At 40.7% G+C, this 20,199-nt stretch overlaps 1 long non-coding RNA gene across 1 annotated transcript; it reads right to left on the bottom strand.

The window, feature by feature from the left end:
• Positions 1-6,543: 6,543 nt before the first annotated feature.
• LOC138954808 (uncharacterized) lies at positions 6,544-20,137 on the bottom strand. Its single transcript, XR_011451966.1, has 4 exons — positions 19,909-20,137; positions 9,650-9,840; positions 8,473-8,624; positions 6,544-6,737 (listed from the first exon to the last, which is right to left on the bottom strand). It is a non-coding gene; the product is annotated as an uncharacterized lncRNA (long non-coding RNA).
• Between the last annotated feature and the right edge of the window lie 62 nt (positions 20,138-20,199).

Below are 20,199 nucleotides of genomic sequence, written 5' to 3'. Positions count from 1 at the left end.
ATGTGGTAGATCCGTGTTCTTCTGCCAACTTGGATCTTGTAGTCGAATTCATTCAACTTTTCCACAACCTTGTAGGGACCTGACCATGTAAGTTCCAGCTTGTTGTTCTTCACAGGGCGTAGAAGTAGAACCCGTTTTCCGACTTCTAGCGTCCTTGGTTTCGTTTTCTTGTTGAAGAAATGGGCTTGCTTGCTGGCCGCTTTCTTCAGGTTCTCACGTGCCACGTTGCACGTTTCTTCTATTCTGTTCCTGAGGTTGACTACATATTCCGCTGTAGTCTTCTGCTCCCCTGAGATTTCTTCTTCGGTCCATGTTTGGCGCAGCACTTGCATGGGTCCTTTGACAGATCTCCCATACAGCAGCTCAAACGGCGAAAATCCCATGCTTTCTTGTGGAGCTTCTCTGTATGCGAACAGGAGGGCGGGGATAAACGTGTCCCATTCCCTCGGTTGATCGATCGCTAACTTTTTCAGCATGCTCTTCAGTGTGGAGTTGAATCTTTCGACCAAACCATTCGCTTGAGGGTGAAACGGTGCGGTCATATGGTGTTTGATGCTGAGAAAGTCGTTCACTTCTTTCATCAGGTGGCTGGTGAACTGTGTGCCTTGGTCCGTTATCACTTCATCTGGGATTCCCAATCTGGTCCACATCTCCCAGAGAGCTTCAGCTACGGTGTCTGCTTGGATGTTTTTCAGGGCTACGGCTTCGGGGTATCGGGTAGCGTAGTCAACAGATACCAAGATGTATTGTTTCTTGCTCTCCGACATAGGTTTGACCGGGCCGATGATATCCACCGCAACTCTCTTGAAAACTGAACTGATGGGTGGCATCCTTCCCAGAGGGACTTTCTTTGTCTGACTTTTCGGTGCAGTTCTTTGGCATGTGTCACAGGACAAGCAATACCTACGAATGTCTCCTGCACACCCTGGCCACCAGAATTCTGCTCTAATTCTGTCAGATGTTTTTCTTTGACCTAAGTGTCCTGCCATGGGGTGATCGTGACCAAATGAAAGAACTTTGTTCCTGAGTTTCTTCGGAACGATTACTAGTGAACGGTCGTTTCCGTGGCGATCTTTCGTTGTTCTATACAGGATTTCTTTCTTGTATGAATACCGTATCCCATTGATCCCTTCTGGAGAGTTGGCAAATTGCCTGATGGTCTTCAACGTAGGGTCACTTGCCTGTTCTCTCTTCAGATCAGCTGGCGAATACAGTCTTTCTTCTTCCTTGACTCCCTGTTTGTGACTGCAGCTTGGTTTCTGGGCGTCTACTGTCGCTTGTGCTCTCGTGGTAACAACAGCTGCTGTCCCAGGGTACCACGCTGGGTCTCGAACAGGATATGTGGGAGTCAATTTCTTCTCTTTACCTAGTCCATACCATTTACCTATGAGGACAGGGTAAATTGGGTCGTCCATCACCGTTACTTCTGTCTCGGAGTCAAAGTAGGGTGAATCGATGTGCACCACGGCGGTGTGGTACATCTTCTTGGAGTCTTTCTCTGCCAGAGTAGTCTCCTTCATTTTCGCTGAATATGCCTCCTTTGGCACAAACTTCTTGCTGACAATGATACCAGTACATCCAGTGTCTCTCAAAGCGTTGACAATTGTTCCATTCAGCTTCACTGGTACCACTTCGGCACATTTCTTTTCCTTGCAATTTCCGCAAAGTTTTTCTAAGAGGATCGGTGTCTCAAGTGTATCTTTCTTCGATGAAACTGCACCTGCTGTGTCTCTCTTGTTTGGACAAAAACGAGAGACATGCCCTTGCAATTTACAAATGAAACAACATCCAGATGCTCGCAGTTTCTCTCTCTCGGCGTCACTCAACTTGGCCTTTAGAGTTTGATTTGCGGGTTTTGTTGATGGAGCAGCTATTCTTGTTTCTTCTTGGGGAGAACGACGTTTTTCAGGCTTGACGTACGTTGATGAAGTTTTGACGTTCGATCTAGATTGTTGATATGTGTTGGCTATCATCCCAATCTCTTTGGCGCTCTTAGGGTCTCTATCCCTAATGTGAACGGCGAGGTCAGGAGGAAGGGTGTCCAACACCTGCTCACGGACCAACAAATCTTTGAGATCTTTTACATCTTGGTCGCATTCTGCTAATTCCACCCATTTGTCTAGATACCGTTCTAGCTTCGTGATGTGCTCTTTATACGTGTCAGTGGCGCTTTTCTTGGTTTGGCGAAACTTCTTTCTATAATCTTCGCTAGTGAGTTGGAAGCCCTCATACAAAGCGTGTTTGAGAGTGTCGTAGTCATTAGCGTCTTCCTCGTTCAGCTTTGAGAAGATGACTCTCGCCTTACCCTTCAGAAAGTACACTACACGTGAAGCTTTTGCTGCATCACTCAGGTTACAGTCTCGAGCATAATGTTCGAACTGATGGAACCAGCTCTCGATGTCATCACGGTCGTCTAGAAAAGGAATCTTGGGCTTGAAACCATCATCTTCGCGAATACGTCCTGGCGAGTTGTTGTTCCTGTTGCCCTCTTGGTTGGCGTTCTGGATTTTCAACTGTTCCAGTTGGAATTGTCGTTCAGCGTCACGTTCTTGTCGTTCAGCATCACGTTCTCGTTCTTCGCGATCAAGAGTTTGTTGCTTCTCTTTCTGATCAAGAACAAATGCACGTAACTCGGCTCCTTCTAACCCCAACAACTGTCCTTCGGCCATTAGCTGTCTAGTCAACTCTAGCGGATCTACACTTGTGGACTGAGACATATTTACAGGTGACACGTCCGTGCACGCCTGTGGATCAACCTCTTCGTCGTTACGGTTGCTGTCAACTTGAAGAGAGAGATGAACACTCTCTTCTTCGTCAGCAGGAATTGGTAACGAGTCTATCACCTCTTCCCGATCGTTACCGACAGTAAGGGTTTTTCTTCCCTTCTTATCTGTGGTTACTATGGGAAGCGATTTGTCGGCCGGCTGTTTCCGTGCCAACTGGGCTGCGGTGGACTTTCTAAAATTATGAGCTGGGGAACTGTCGTCACTCATAAGTCACCTCGCGTATTATTCCAAAACGTACAAAATGTATGTTGCTCAAACACCGTCGAGCTACTAAATTTCGGATCAAATTACAAAAAGAAACAGTCGGGCGGCGCCTTCGTGCACAAAATGCAAGTCCTAGTTTAGCTCTACTTCTACTGTACTTTGAAATAATTCTTCAACGTATGTTACGTTACGTTTCCACACAACCACCCAAAGAGTTATGTTTCCACGTTCTATCGTGAGTCAGTTTACTTCTATCTACTAACGAGAACTTACACTGTAAACTTTATTTGACTCTTTCTGGCGAAAAGATCAATCTTTCACTCGATCGAACGTTGAATATACAAGATGTATCAACTCAACTGTCAATTCGCATCATTTACTGTGTAGATTAATTTACAGCCACTTCTACAGCAAGTAAATACGACTGATATCCACAAGTCGATTATATAGGGCTTCACAGGGAAATACAGGTATTAAATCCTTACCTCTTAGGTACCTGACTCCCACCAACCTCCCGCGTAATTTAGAACAAACTAAGGGGAATGATGGTTCCGATAGTACGTGTAAGAATACTATCACACTGATGAATTGGAACACCACAAATAAAATCGGGAGCTAACAAATCAAAAGTGGTCTCGCTAAATATTGATTTTTTAACGTGTCGTTTCAGCTGACAACACTTCCAGTTTTTATTTTACCGTGTGATAGGGCACACGTTGAGTTATAGATCTGTGATAAGTAATATAACTAAAGGTAAATAAATAAAATTATATGATGAGACGATGGCGATGAAGTACGAACATATACAATACAAATCGACATGCAAGAAACCTACAGCAATTTTGAAACGAGAAAAATTTGGAACGGCTGGATCGAAAGTAAAACGTTGATTCAATATCCCGTGACTCGAGCCCCCATTGTGACGTCTGCTTCTCGTTCTAGGGCTGATCAGTGTTTAACAGAGACAAGTGCAAAGAAGTAATAAGAAATTTAATAATTCTGTACTTTCAAAAACATGCACGTGATCATTCTTGCAGACATCAATCCCTTTCTCTTAGAATCTTCAAATGAAAGTTTTATAGATTATGATTTCGCTGGTGCGATTTCACACACACGTAACAACATTGTCTTTCTTCTTCTTGTTGCGTAGACGTTTGATATCGAAGCGCGGAACGTACTTCTTCTTCTCGTTGCAAATGTATTTCGGTTTACACAAATGAAGAAATGAAGGTGTGTTAATGTTCACAAAATATAAAGTAGTCTACTCATCATGATAAACTCGATCTGGGTGACACTTGGGGACGTTGGTGGTTCCTTCCGTGGTTACCGCTGACGTTGCCCTTCCCACAGTGTTCACACGACATCATTTACACAAGCATTGTACACCCCTGTACACTTGCACCTTCTGCAACACACACGTGCAATATCTGTTATTATCAAGTATGATTTCCATCGATATCATTCAATTTGTTTCTCTAAAACAAACACAGAAACAAGAGTTCACAGACTGACACAAACACATGGAAAATGAACAATACCTGTGTTTTCCTGTGAATCAATAATGTTAAAATGTATTAGTGTGTTTTACCTGCGGTTAGTGGACTTTTTGGAGATCGCAAAAATGTGGAAATCCGTCCACGGAAGGTGAAACATATGCTAGTGCAATCTACGTGGCTTCGTTGATTGCTGCCATCTTGGAGTCAATGAAACGGTCAGAGCATTGCATCCTAGCAACCTCAACTGAATATATGTACAGTTCATATTCACGAATTAATACCAATGCACGCTGTTTCCTTTTGCTCTCTTCTTTAAATTTCTTTCCATGAAGATAAACAAATTCTTGTCTTGTACGCTGCACTAGTTTTGGACTAATGGCGCGAGCGTTGACGTCATATGTATACAGTGTCGTCATGACGTAGTCTCGGTCATTTAACCTCGTTTTGTGTACGCAACTAGTGAAGTCTCGATTAATATGAGAGAGGGAGTCGATACACGAATTCCATTCGTCACACAGTAATGCTAGGGATTTTACGGTACAGGCACCTACTCACACAGACTGACACACACAGGCAGTAATGCTAGGGATTTTACGGTACAGGCACCTACTCACACAGACTGACACACACAGGCAGTAATGCTAGCAGAGACAGACGCAGACACAACATATATACCGAAACAGACATACGCAACGAAAACAAGCCAATTATGTAGAGGTTACATGCCGAGTCTCAGTGATTATTAAAAATAATGGTCGAAGTTGGCGGATCATGAAAAATGCGAGCTTGATGTGTCGATGATAAGCGGGTGGTTATTGTTCATCACACAATCAGCCGTATGTGTCGATGATAAACGAGTGGTATTGTTCATCACACAATCAGCCGTATGTGTCGATGATAAGCGAGTGGTATTGTTCATCACACAATCAGCCGTATGTGTCGATGATAAGCGGTTGGTATTGTTCATCACACAATCAGCCGTATGTGTCGATGATAAACGAGTGGTATTGTTCATCACACAATCAGCTGTAGCCTATGTGTCGATGATAAGCGAGTGGTATTGTTCATCACACAATCAGCCGTATGTGTCGATGATAAGCGAGTGGTATTGTTCATCACACAATCAGCCGTATGTGTCGATGATAAGCGAGTGGTATTGTTGCATAACTAACATTACCCGAGCCAGGCGACAGTACCTGCTATTCAGACGCAGGTAATGTATCGTTTTGGTGCGTTCTCGACAAGATTGTAGCGCTTGTACGAGTCATTCACACGAAAGAGTGTTTTTCTCTATTATTTTCAACTTTCTGAGCTTGTTTTAATTCAAACATAACATATCTATATGTTTCCGGAATCAGAAAAGTTGATAGAGAATAAGATGACATAATTTTTGGATCGATTACTAAACTGTTACTTTTAATTAGAATGTTGAGATTTGTAATGACTAAACCTATTACTTAAAATTATTAAGCTGAAATGCAATCCAATAGTCCGGGGTTTGTCGAAGATTACCTGACCAAAATTTCAATCAATTTGCTCAAAAAATAAAGACGTGACAGTGCCGCCTCAACTTAAAAAAAACCGGATATGACGTCATCAAAGACATTTATATAAAAAAAATGTTTTGCTGGGGAAATCATTTGAAGAAACTCTCGTGTAAAGTTTCATGAAGATCGGTTCAGTGTTTTTCTGAATAACTCTACACATACAGACAGACAGACAGACAGACAGACAGACAGACAGACAGACACACACACACACACACACACACACACACACACACACACACATACACATACATACACATACACACACACACACACATACACATACACACACACACACACACACACACACACACACACACACACACACACACATACACACACATCACCACCCTCGTCGTCATTCCCCGTTTAAAAATCATGTTAACACATTTAGTCAAAACCTTACGAAACGTAAACAAAAACAACACAAACATCCTTAAAAACATTAGCAAGAAGAACCATACACAAATAACACAACACACAAGGGCAGTCAGCAAGTCAGCTGTCAAATTGTTAGTTGCATTGGTTTTAATGTTGACAAAAAAGAGTGTTCCAGTTTGGCTTGGTTCGTGAAGCAATTACGTCATTTCGCGATCTGTAGTTAGGTCACCACAACATTCGTCAAACGTCCTTGCGTTGACAGCAAACCAAGTGTCATCCACGCAAATTAGAACTACAGTCTGTAGTCACTGCACTTAACATTCCTGAAAGAGAAAAACCCCAGCCAGTTTCCTTTCAGTCAATAAGTAACAACATTATATCCTTTAACTTGCTTCTCTCTCTCTTTCTCTCTCTCTCTCTCTCTCTCTCTCTCTCTCTCTCTCTCTCTCTCTCTCTCTCTCTCTCTCTCTCTCTCTCTCTCTCTCTCTCTCTCTCTCTCTCTCTCTCTTGGCTATAATAAATGTACCTTTATGAGCAAAATTATCACTGAATGTGTACCTGAAACTTTACGTACAAAATTTACCATGAGGAATTCACGTCAATTTATGAGATTAAACACTCCTGTTCCTCGGATTGACCTGTTTAAGTCCAGTTTAGTGTATTCAGGTAGCAGTCTCTGGAACTCTCTTCCAACATTCCTGAGGCAAACTACCAGCACTGATAGTTTTAAAAGCAGATATTTGTCTTATATAATGAAGTCAAAGTAGAGGATATTTGTCTTAAATGGTATTCAATTTTTGTATTAAACATGCCCCTCTCCTCTTTATTGGTATAATGTACACAAACCCTTTTCGAATGAAGGGACTAACAAACAAACCACTACATGTATTTGGATGTGTGATGATCTTAGCAATGTCTTGCTTGTTGATTGATTTTCTTTAAAATGTAATGTATGGATTAGAGCATGATGTTGAGAAAGTGCAAGCTGCACTATACCACTTAATTCACATCAATCAACTCGCAATTTACCTCAATGCAATGCATTTTGTGTACATATGTATAATGTGTTTTCATTTTAGTTATCTGTTAAAATGTAGAATTTTAGTTTTCTATTTTCTATTTTTTATCTTGTATTTTTATTTCATTTTTGTAGTTAGTCCCTCTTTAGGGCGAGGGCTGGATGTAAAAAAGCAGACCACTGCTTAATCTACTACCCTCGTTAAATAAAGAATTGTCATTGTCATTGTCATTGTCATTGTCTCTCTCTCTCTCTCTCTCTCTCTCTCTCTCTCTCTCTCTCTCTCTCTCTCTCTCTCCCCTTCTTACATCCCTTGCCTGTTTGCAAACCTTCACCCATATAAATGTATGTTAAATGTATGGTTGTTTGTATATACGTGTACATACGTGCCAATGTATATGTGTAAACTTGTTATTATATATTTCATTTTCATTCCATTTTTCATTACTTTATTGTCCCATCGCTGGGAAATTCGGGTCGCTTCCTCCCAGTGGAAAGCTAGCAGCAACGGAGTCGCGCTACCCAGGTGTCTGCGTGTTTAGGTGTATTCAGCCACCTGCACTTATGGCAGAATGACCAAGGTCTTTTACGTGCCATTGTGATGACACGGGGGTGGGACATGGCTTCCGTCTCTGGGTCTGCACATAAAGTTGACCCGTGTCCGTCCCGGCCCGAATTCGAACCTGCGACCTTCCGATCACAAGTCCAGTGCTCTACCAACCGAGCTACCGGGCCCCGGTATATATACAAAAAGCAAAAAAAGAAAAGAAAACGAAAAAGCGTAAAAGTAAAACGACTTGACCTACATACGTGACACTTGAAATCATCACCTAACATCTCAGGCTAATGTACACCATACATAAAATAAATCAATGAAGTAATTTAGTAACATAGTTGTGTATAGGTTTTGACGGTTTATATCCTTGTTTGCGATTAAAAGACAAATAGTTGCTTCCACGATGCCCTGACCGGAGCAGCATCTTTTAAAGAGAAGTTCCACTGTAGTACTAACTAGACCAAACGGAAGAATAATCACTCACTGTGAATTCTTTAATAGTGCGTATGAGACGCTGTTGAACATAATACGTTGAGCGAACCTCAGGCACGTCCTTGCGTTGTTGTACCTCAACACCACGCTATCCAAAGTCCATTTATCGCGAAATGGATTCATTAGTACTTTGATGCTGCTCACCTGTTTGACCAAACAGACAGGTGGGTTTAAGTATGTTTGCCGAAGAAAAATATAGAAAGATAGATGGGGGGGGGGGGGGGGGGCGAGAGTGTAGGTGACAGGGAGATAGAGAGAAAGAGAGACACACAGAGAGACAGAGAGAGACAGAGAGAAAGAGAGATAGAACGAGAGAGAGAGAGTGAGAGATAGTGAGAGAGAGAAAGAGAGAGAATACGAATCCATTGGATGATTAATGAGATGAGGATGATTATAATGATGATGCTTTGGATTTCCAATTTTGGTTTGAGACTTTAAGCTTTCGGTTTGGTTTGGCGTGAAATGTTGCAGTGAAAGCATGTGGTGCACGTCCGGAGAGAATGTTTTGAAATATCACGCCGTCATTAAGCCTAAATCGTTCTCTTAATTCCAAAATCTGAAGTTTCTGATAATCATCAATCACCAGACCCGACAGGATTGTTTAAACAAAATTAATATAAGCGCTCGCCTGTGTACAATGTACAACGCTTTTAAACAATTAGCACTGGCAGAGTCTCAATTGTCCGAACATTAATCCGTGATGTGTTTTGTTCTGTTCAGCTGATACATTGACCTGGACATTGTTTTACACAAGGACCCAACGTTAAGGACCCAACGTTAAGGACCCAACGTTAAGGACCCAACGTTAAGGACCCAACGTTAAGGACCCAACGTTAAGGACCCAACGTTAAGGACCCAATCTGTATTCACTCCAAAAACCTGGTGATCTCTGAAATCTTATAATTATTTCAAATCTTATATTGCGTCATTGCAAATTAATGAGGAATATTATGTATGTTTTGTTTGTTTTGTCTTGTTGTAATACCAGAAAGGTATGATGTCAAGAACTGAAGAGCAGTGTCACGGATTCCAAAAATAATTGTCAAGGCGTTGAAGAAGAATGGTGTGGTCGATAGTGTCAAATGCCGCAGACCTAGGTAAGAGAGTCAACACTTTTTGGTCAAGGGACAGAAGGAGATCATTTAACCGAATCAAGTCATATCTCTTACCGTTCCAACATCCTGAGTGTTGTAGCTGAAACAATCGTAGTATCCTTGCTCGAAGTCATCTGCAGGGGACTCTAGTTCCTGGATGGAGGAAACGCACCGTGTTCCATGCAGTGACGCTTGAACGCCTGAGTCAGTACCGTAATCGGTAAACCAACTACCGTGCGCGGTTTGCACGCAAATCCTGGCAGGAACTGTATAACACAAGTTTAAAAGAACATTCCATGGTGTGTCGAGTACACCACATTTCTCTAGACTTTCAGTTGATATGAGAGCACACATTTCTCTAGACTTTCAGTTGATATGAGAGCCCACATTTCTCTAGACTTTCAGTTGATATGAGAGCCCACATTTCTCTAGACTTTCAGTTGATATGAGAGCCCACATTTCTCTAGACTTTCAGTTGATATGAGAGCCCACATTTCTCTAGACTTTCAGTTGATATGAGAGCCCACATTTCTCTAGACTTTCAGTTGATTTGAGAGCCCACATTTCTCTAGACTTTCAGTTGATATGAGAGCACGCATTTCTCTAGACTTTGAATTGATATGAGAGCTCGCATTTCTTTAGACTTTGAATTGATATGAGAGCACACATTTCTCTAGACTTTCAGTTGATATGAGAGCACATATTTCTCCAGACTTTCAGTTGATATGAGAGCTCGCATTTCTCTAGACTTTCAGTTGATATGAGAGCACACATTTCTCCAGACTTTCAATTGATATGAGAGCACACATTTCTCTAGACTTTCAGCACACATCTCTCCAGACTTTTAGTTGATATGAGAGCACACATTTCGCTAGACTTTCAACACACATTTCCCCAGATTTTCAGTTGATTTGAGAGCTCACATTTCTCTAGACTTTCACATGATATGAGAGCAAATAAATCTCTGCGACTTACCGAAAAATAATGTTGTATTATTGTCATGTCCACATTATGAAGATTTGTGTCATGGTACATTGGTTTGGCCACGTAAAATAAGGTTTTGCCCCAGCTCGTGTACTAGTTACACATTTTGGAATTGTTCATTGTCATGGTTTTTTTTAATAACATTTGTTTGAACCAAATGATATTTTTTTAAGTACAAAACAATTATATGTACCCATCTACCTATGATTTGTACCCATCAAGCAAAATCTGCTCATGAATATGAAGAAGTTGCATGGCGGGGCCTGTTTAGAATAAAATAAATTGTCATCATTTTCACGAATTTTCATTCATAACCAGCTGGGAAATAAACCTCATGTTCCCCATGCAACAAATCGAGGTGGTAAATGGGTTTGAGCTTTCGGGTGAAACATGGATTGTCAGAATAAAAGCCAATCAGGCTGATTGTGTGAGGTGAGAAATGATCGCGGCTTTGGATTTGTGTTTCCGAGGACAACGATTGTAAGCATTCACTCTCAAAGACCCAATCAATGTTGATAATTACCGCGGCGACTCATGGTCAATTTGCAACTTATCTCTGTAATCGCAAAATCCACAACGAAAAGTCATAAACACTTAAAAAGAAAAGAAATATGCTCAACACTTACTGAACTCACACGTATGATTGCAGCTCTGTACATTTTCAGACTGGAAGAAAAGCGTCAACAAGCTACGTTTGACGTCACATACAAGGTTGACGTGTTATCTCGAGCTACTGTGACGATGCTTTGTGGCCCGGAGTTGGATTCTAAAAATTCGTCTCCCTGTGGGTTATTGTGCATTTGGCACAACCAAAATGATGACAAAAACGATGTTTGGTGGCTTATCGTCAGACCAGCATTTTGTTGTTGGTCCTCGGGGAGCATATCGCCTTTTGTCTCATATTTATCAACCGCGGCCTTCGGCCTAGGTCGATAAAGATGAAACAAAAGACGATGTCACACGCTTTCCTTCTTTGCCACTACTAAAGCAAACGTGTGCAAGATTGTATGTTACACGCTTTGGAGCATGTGCAAGAGCGGATTCAAACTCGAAATCGTCCCTCCAAAAGCCCCAAAATGCACACACGACTTTTATTTCTCCTGCTGTTGTCGTGTCTTCTCTTTACAAATTCTTCAACGCTGAGAATACTGAAAACGGCATCCCAGACTACAGTACTGTTTCCATACGCGAGTTTAGCTTCCCTTGGAAAGTGGCTCGCTCAGGAGGCCTGTTAGACTGAAACTAGAAGGACAGAGTTCTGAACATAGATGACAAAGACCCCGGAAAGAACAAACATTTCGCGGATGCAGACACAGAAAGACGTCATGAAGAATGGAATGCTTCAAAAGATACAGACTGTGACGATGACTGTGACGTCATTCACATATACCGAGACGTCATTCATAGTTGTTCGTTCACTTTCGTCAAAAAGTAGATCTCTCCACAATGGCTGCTCAGGACTGTGTTTAGGTTTATCAAGCGTGAGTACGCAAAACGTGTTTGTTCTCTCCTCTGTTGAAGCTGTGAGACATAATCGCCATTACGAGCTAGTCGTGTGACAGAGAGTGTTCTTGCACACTCGACTGCTGCTGTTTCACTCCGGCTAAAGCCGTCGTGAAACATCTACAGTCTCGTGTGCAAGAAAACTCTCTGTCACACGACTAGCTCGTAATAGCGGGTAATATTGTCCCCTTGGACCAACAAAAAAGCTGGTCTGTCAACAAGCCACCAAACATCTTATAACATTCAAAAGTCTTTATCTTTTTCTGGCAGAAGAATGTTTCCCCCGAACTAAATATTTATCAAAAAAGTCGCAGAAAACGTCAGTTCCTACAAATAAATGATTAAAGTATTGGGTTTTTGTTGATCTCTTCTTCCTTCTTTTTTAGACTAAACGTTTTAACATAGAGGGGGGAATCGAGACGAGGGTCGTGGTGTATGTGTGTGTGTGTGTGTGTGTGTGTGTGTGTGTTTGTGTGTGTGTGTGTGTGTGTGTGTGTGTGTTTGTGTGTGTGTGTGTGTGTGTTTGTGTATGTGTGTCTGTGTGTGTGTCTGTCCGTGCGTGTGTGTGTGTAGAGCGATTCAGAGTAAACTACTGGACCGATTTTTAATGAAATTTTACATGAGAGTTCCTGGGTATGATATCCCCTGATGTGTTTTTTATTTTTTTGATAAATGTCTTTGATTACGTCATATCCAGCTTTTTTGTGAAATTTGAGGCGGCACTGTCACGCCCTCATTTTTCAACCAAATTGATTGAGATTTTAGTTAAGCTTTTCGACGAAGGCTGGACTTTGGTATGGCATTTCAGCTTGGAGGCTTAAAAATTAATTGATGAGTTTGGTCATTAAAAATCTGAACATTGTAATTAAAATATTTTTTTTATAAAACGATCCACAATTACGTTCATCTATTTTTCATCATTGAGGCGGCACTGTCACACCCTCATTTTTCAAGAAAATTGATTGAAATTTTGGCCAAGAAATCTTCGACAAAGGCCGGACTTAGGTATTGCATTTCAGCTTGGTGGCTAAAAAATTAATTTATAACTTTGGTCATTAAAAATTGTAATTACAATTTTTTTTTCAAAACGATTCAAAAATCTTATTCTTCATCATTTTCTGATTCCAAAAACATATAAATATGTTATATTCGAATTAAAAACAAGCTCTGAAAAATATGAAAATTATGATAAAAATAAAAATTAATGTCCGACATCGATTTAAAAACAATTCTATCTTATTCCTTGTTGGTCCCTGATTCAAAAAACATATAGATATGATATGTTTGGATTAAAAACAAGCTCAGCAAGTTAAAAAGAATAGAGGTACAGAAAAGTGTGCTATCCTGCTCAGCGCGACCATTACCGCACTATTCTGGCTTGTCGATTTCACTGCCTTTGCCACGAGCGGTGGACTGACGAAACTACGAGTATGCGGTCTTGGTGAAATAAGCAGTGCGTTCAGTTTCATTCTGTGAGTTCGACAGCTTGCAAAATGTTGTTATTTCGCCTTACGCGACTTGTTGACATTTAGTCAACTAGAGCGAATCATGAGAATTTCTGCAAAGGATATCCTTGGACACTAAAAAAATACAATTCTTTGATGACGTCTTATTCGTTTTCTTGTGAAAGTTGAGGCGGCACAGTCACACCCTCACGCGACTTGTTACTTTCTATCTACTTTCTGTCTTTATTTCATCATTTCTTTCTTTCTTATTTGCAGTTTTTCTCTTTCTTTTTTCTTCTTTTTCTTCCTTTTTTTTGCCAAGCACATCATTGTGGGGCTTTTAATGAATAACATGCATCCGTCCAATCACAATATATTTTCTTTCATCCTTCAACATTTACCACTCAAAAAGTATATAGTATCAAAATTAATGAAAAACTTTTTTCTTACTTGTACCCTTAAGACAATTTTCCTTGGTTGCCCCAAGATTGTGTTACTATTTGCTTAGACCATAGCTTTTTTTCTTTTTTTTTCTGTTGAAATATGTATTTAAAATGCATATCATTATAATTATACACACACAAAAAACACAGTATGACATCCACTATATACATCTTGGTGTAACTTTGGGTCCGTATCTAGAAATGAGAAGAGAAGGAGAAAAAAATAAAAGAAATAAGAATAGAAAAATAAAAGAAATAAAAAAGAGGAATAAAAGTCATAATTTTACATTTCTGATCTGCAATTGCTTTTCGAATAAAACAAAGAGAGGAATTGAAGCCTTTGTTTTTTTATAAATACTTATGCACATTTTAGCAACCAAAATTATACGGTTCAATTCTTTCAACAGGGTTGCTTGCATTTTTCGATTTTTAACACCAAACATAATTTCGTGCACTGTTAACTCTATTTGTTTATCCATATGTACCCAAATATAAAATTCTATCTGTTTCCAAAACTCAATCACCACTGGGCAAAAGAGAAAAAAGTGTTCTATATAATCAACGCTATTGCTACAATATGAACAGACATTGTCCTCCACAACTTTCATTTTACATAACATAATGTTTGTGGGATAAATATTGTGAAGTAATTTCCATTGTAATACACGCAACCTTGTTTCTTTAACCGATTCAAAACTAGTCAGCCAATCTTTCTTATCAATTTCATAATTAAATTTCCTCCTCCAAAAGCCAATTGCACAAGGTTCAACAACTTTCATACTTACTAATTCTTTTCTAAACTGTTGTGCGCTATGTACTTTCTTACCACGATATAAGGGGATATCCATCAAATCAATTTCTTTCTTTCCGTGCATCGTCTTGTGCATTACATTCAGAGCAACAGCACGAACCATGTTATATTCCAAAATTCTCCGTGGGGATTTTCCTAAAACATCACAAATGAACTGATAGGAGACAAATTCGTTTCTGTATAAAACATCATGTACGCTATTAAGACCCTTTCTCGCCCAATCTTCAAAATACAGTACATTTCCGGCATAAGCAAAACATTGGTTATTCCATAAAAGCGGATTAAATAAATTATTATCAATACATAAGCCTACGTTGTTATCAAGCCAGGTTTTCAAAACAATTTTCCAAAATTTGGATTTGACAAGTTCACTCCCCTTTAGTCTCCGAAAATTAACATTTGAATAAAAACATTCACAATTTGAGCCGTACATTGAAAACACTGACTTTGGAACACATTTCCACTTATCCGTGACTTTGCGGGATGTCAGTCTGACAGCCCATTGTAATAAAAATGATGCCTGCATGTGTTTCAAATCAATCATATTTAAACCACCATTTTCGACATCACTACACAATATTATCCTTTTAACCTTTTCAAATGCCTTTTTATTATTTTCTTTCTTTTTCCACAAAAATCTAAACAACAGTCTATTAACTTCTGCTAATACTTTATCAGGGATCACAAATGCCTGCATAAAATAAACAAATTGGGAGATCAAGAACGTTTTTATTACAATAATTTTACCCATGATACTCAAATTTCTTTTCTCCCATGCCGCAATCAAGCGCTTAACAGACGTAATTCGCTCTGTCCAATTTTCCTCAACGTCAGAGGCTGATATGTCATTACAAAAATAAATTCCCAAAATCTTTAATTTTTTCTTCCAATTGAAATCATAAAAGGTGTCTTGACAATGTTTTTGACTTCCTAGCCACATGGCTTCACATTTTGACAGATTCAACTTTAATCCGGAAACGTAGTAAAAAGAATCAAAAATCAATAAGGCATGTTTTAAATCCGTTTCGCTTTTCAAAAATAACGTTACATCGTCAGCATACAAAGCAATTTTTAACATATCATCCCAAAACCTATCATTTAAACAATTCAAATTCGAAATACCGTTAACATTCTTATTCTGCCTAATCTTAATGGCTACTAACTCAATTGCCAAAACAAAGGCTAAAGGCGAGAATGGACATCCCTGACGGATTCCAGACTCCACTGGAAAATACTCAGACAACCAGCCTGCATAATTAACACAACTCTTGGCATCTTTCATCAAAACTTCGACCCAAGTTACAAACTCCGGGCCAAAGCCAAATTTTTTAAAAACATTTATCATAAAGTCTTTTGAAATACAATCAAATGCATGAAACATGTCGATGGTGACCAAAAGACCTGGTTTATCTTGCACATTCATTTGATCTATGACGTCATCAATCAATCTTAACAAAGATGAAACTTGCCTCCCTTTAATATATCCAACCTGATCAGGATTAATCACATTATGTACAACTTTGTTCATGCGTAAAGCCAGACACTTCGCCAGTAATTTATAATCACTGTTTGTTAGCGAAATTGGACGCCAATTATTTAATTCATCTCTCGGAAGGTTTTTACCTTTATGAATTAACACAATGACAGCATTTCTTTGAGACGCAGACAAACTACCATTATCAAATGCTGCTGAAAAAGAACGTGATATAAATATACTCACTCGAGACCAAAATACTTTAATAAATTCAATTGTAATGCCATCAGAACCTGGGGAAGAACCATTTTTCATTTGTTTTAGTGCGTGCAACAGTTCATTAGCAGTTAGAGAGCCCTCGCAGCTGTTCTTATCTTCGTCGGAAAGAGAAGGAACGCTGCAGCCTTGCAAAAAATCGTCAACATTACCAACATTATCTACTATATCTATTTTCTTTCTATACAAATTCATAAAATACTTTTTTTGCACACTGTGTATTTGTTTTTGATCTGTACACACTCGCCCTTCATCATCTTTCACGCGATCCATAACCTTTGCATTTGCACGTGCTTTTTCCAGACTCAAGAAATATTTTGTGTTTTTCTCCCCTTCCTCGACCCATTTAGCGCGAGCTCTAACCTGAGCGGCTCGTGCCCTTTTTATTTCCATTAACTCGAGTTGCATTTTCACGTGTTCACGCTTTGCTTGGGTATCATTACAGTTAGGATTCTTACTCAAGTAAACGTCTAAATCATTCAGTTTATTACACAAATCTGCAACTTCATTTCTCCTTTGACACTGTTTATTTTTGCTATAATTAATGGTAAACTCTCTAATTGGCTCACGTAAGTGTAGCCTATGCGATGATAAACTTTGTCTGTCTGTGCGTGCGTGCGTGCGTGCGTATGTATGTGTGTATGTCTGTGGTAGAAACTTTAACATTTCCGAGTCTATGGATTACGTCAGTCTCGGTCAAAAGTGTTCGACGTGTGTGATAGAAACTATTTGAAGACGTCACATTATGACGTAAGAGGGTTAGACGTCACGCAAAGGAATTACTGAAAGTCTCGGTCATTGTTATTGTGAGCGGGCCGAGACTTCTTGGCAGATCCAGGGTCTCGCTTTCTTGCATATAGTTTCACCTATGCTTACTGTGTGTGTGTGTGTGTGTGTGTGTGTGTGTGTGTGTGTGTGTGTGTGTGTGTGTGTGTGTGTGTGTGTGTGTGTGTATGTGTGACGGAGTGATTGAGTTTGTGTTACTGTTTGTCGATTTCTTACGTGAGCCTTGAAGGCTTCGCCTCTTGTTTTAACTTTTAACATTTCCCAATCCAGTTGACAATCCAATTCTTCGCTACAAAATCCTTCAATAAAAATATTCATTTCATTAACATAATCAATATCTTCCAACATCAAATTATTAAACTTCCAATAACCTTTGCCTCGTACAATCTCACTTACTTTCAATCGAACCAGGCACCCTCTATGGTCTGAAAAAGGAACACTGACAATGCCACAATCAAAGTTCAAATCAAAAATACCGGAGCTAACCAAAATGTAATCAAGTCGTCTGGCAATAAACGGAGTCTTTCTTGACCAGGTAAATTCCTTTGTATCCGGGTTGAAAAACCTCCAGACATCATACAAATCACATGTGTTAACCACATCATTAAATTTGGCAACGTTATCCCCAGAATGATTCTCGCCAGCTATAACATCCATTTCATTATTCAACACGCAGTTAAAATCACCACATACTATGATCTCATCGCATTCAAAACTTTTAATTTTTTCCGTCAACTCATCCAAAAATTTAACTTTTTCTTTTGTTTCGTTAGGTGCATACACATTTACAATTGCAACTGATTTATTTTTTATTCTAATACATGTCGCTAAGATTCTCTTTGACGAGAACAATACAGAGACATCTTCACTAACATTCTTTCCAAACAAAATCATTTGACCGGCGCTGTGCGATGTCCCTTCATGGAACACGAAACCATTCTTCCATTCTTTCATCCACTCGTCCGACACACTTCCCGTTATGTAAGTCTCCTGTAAACATATTACATCGTATTTCTTTTGTTTAAGAAAAGTAAACACCGATTTTCTTTTCATCTTTGATCTGATCCCTCTAACATTTAGAGAGAAAACGTTCAATGAGGACGCGGCCATAAGGAAAGTCCGTGGGCAATAACGGGGTCGTTATCCGTGTGGCACGTGGGGTATGTGCGATTATTTGTTGTCATACCTGCCCTGCTTTCCAGCTGTGTCACTGGACTGCGGGGAATCCCCGCCCTCACGTGACCGCTTGGGAGTGGCCGATCGCTGTCTCGGTTGAAAGTCAATAGTGGTTTGCTTGTCTCTCGCTTGTCTGTCTTTGTCTTTGTTGCCTTTACCTTTACCGTTCTTTTTGGCGTTCGAGGAAGCTGCGGGAAGGGGTGTCGAATGGAGAAGGGCTGGAGTCGAGGAATCGATCGGGGGAGGGAGGATGGGGACAGAGTCCTCGAACTTCTCGCTTTCGGCGTCGCTGCCACGCTCGTCGTTGTCGTCATCGTTGTCGTCATCGTGGTCGTTGTCAGCCAGTTGAGCGTGGGGGGGAGGGTGGTCGACCGCTCCTAGTCCGGTAGGACGGTCCCATACTGACTCCATGGCGACGGCCTGGCAGGCAGGGTCTCCCCTCTTGTGGCCACTGACGCGGCATGCTGAGCAGGTGACGTCACTGGTGCACTCGAAAGCACGGTGGCCGGGTCTCAGGCATCGGCGACACGTCAGCGTACTCGGGTCGACCTTGGGTTGTTCCCTGTGATAAATCTTGGCAGTGAAGCCCCCCACCTTCAGCGACTTTTCCAGCGGAGTGGATGGCACGCTGATGAAGAGGAAGCGTCTCCCAGTGATGAACCGGGTGAGCTTCCCGTCTCTGTCTCGTGTTTTCTCCATGATGGTGTTGGAGCGAAGGGTAGATCCAACTCTGACAAGCGCCGATTCTATGTCAGCATTCGCTACCGAGATCGGTATGTCTGACACCCAAACCTTGGTAGCAGGGCTGTCCTGGCCGTTCGACCCATGTAGAATGAAGGGGTTCTTGTCATAGGTAGTGACGGTAATCCCACGCAAAGAGATGCTGTTAAGAAGTAAGGCTGTGCGAGCGCCTCGTGTTTTGGGGTAAATCCGCCATAAACCACGGATCTGTTGCGCCCCGGTGATAGTCTCTGACCCGCTTGCTCTCTCGGCTGCCAAGCATATTTCCAAAGTTTCGAATTGTGTATCAAGATCCGGAGGCAGGTCGCGCCTCAGAATGAAGACTGGGTCTACCATGCCTGACGATCGCGTTTGTGTTTGTGTACCTCGACGTAAACAGATATGTCGTCACACGTGTGTGTGTACCCTCCGGCGAGTCACGTCGCTTGACCGCCTTTGGTTTGACTATGACACAGATAGGACGCTGTTTACACACGGATTGTCACTGAGTTCAGCAGTTTTTTTGTTGTTGCAAGCTTTCTTTGTTACTTTTGGGTGTGCTATTTTTTGCAATCTTTCTTTGTTTCGTCCTTCCTTCCTTCCTTGCTCTCTCTCTGTCTGTCTTTTTCATTTTGTTTTTAATACACTTTCTGTCTTTATTCCACTTGTTCGTTTTTTCGTTCTTTCTCTCTGTCTTTCTTTTTCTGTCTACGTACCTGTTTTTCGTCCAGAGCACAGTGCCTGTTTTTGACGATGGCGAAGAGAACGGCCTTCACTTGCATTCGTCGTCGTCATAAAAATCATCATCATCGTCACTGCCACCATCATTACTGCCGCTTTTGCTTTCACCGTCATCGTGAAGTATCACCAACAGATTGTACACGTTTTCTCAATTATTTTCTTTTTCTTCTCCTCTTATAAGGGTTAGATCTTTCCACAAAGAAATTATCCGTTGAAATGATCGGCAAACGAAGCGTCTGGTTATATACACATACGTGTTGGTTTGT

This window comes from Littorina saxatilis, unplaced genomic scaffold, assembly GCF_037325665.1.
Source record: "Littorina saxatilis isolate snail1 unplaced genomic scaffold, US_GU_Lsax_2.0 scaffold_553, whole genome shotgun sequence".
Lineage (NCBI taxonomy): Eukaryota > Metazoa > Mollusca > Gastropoda > Littorinimorpha > Littorinidae > Littorina > Littorina saxatilis.
The sequence above is the reverse complement of the archived record's forward strand: the minus strand, read 5'-3'. Positions and strand labels throughout refer to the sequence as shown.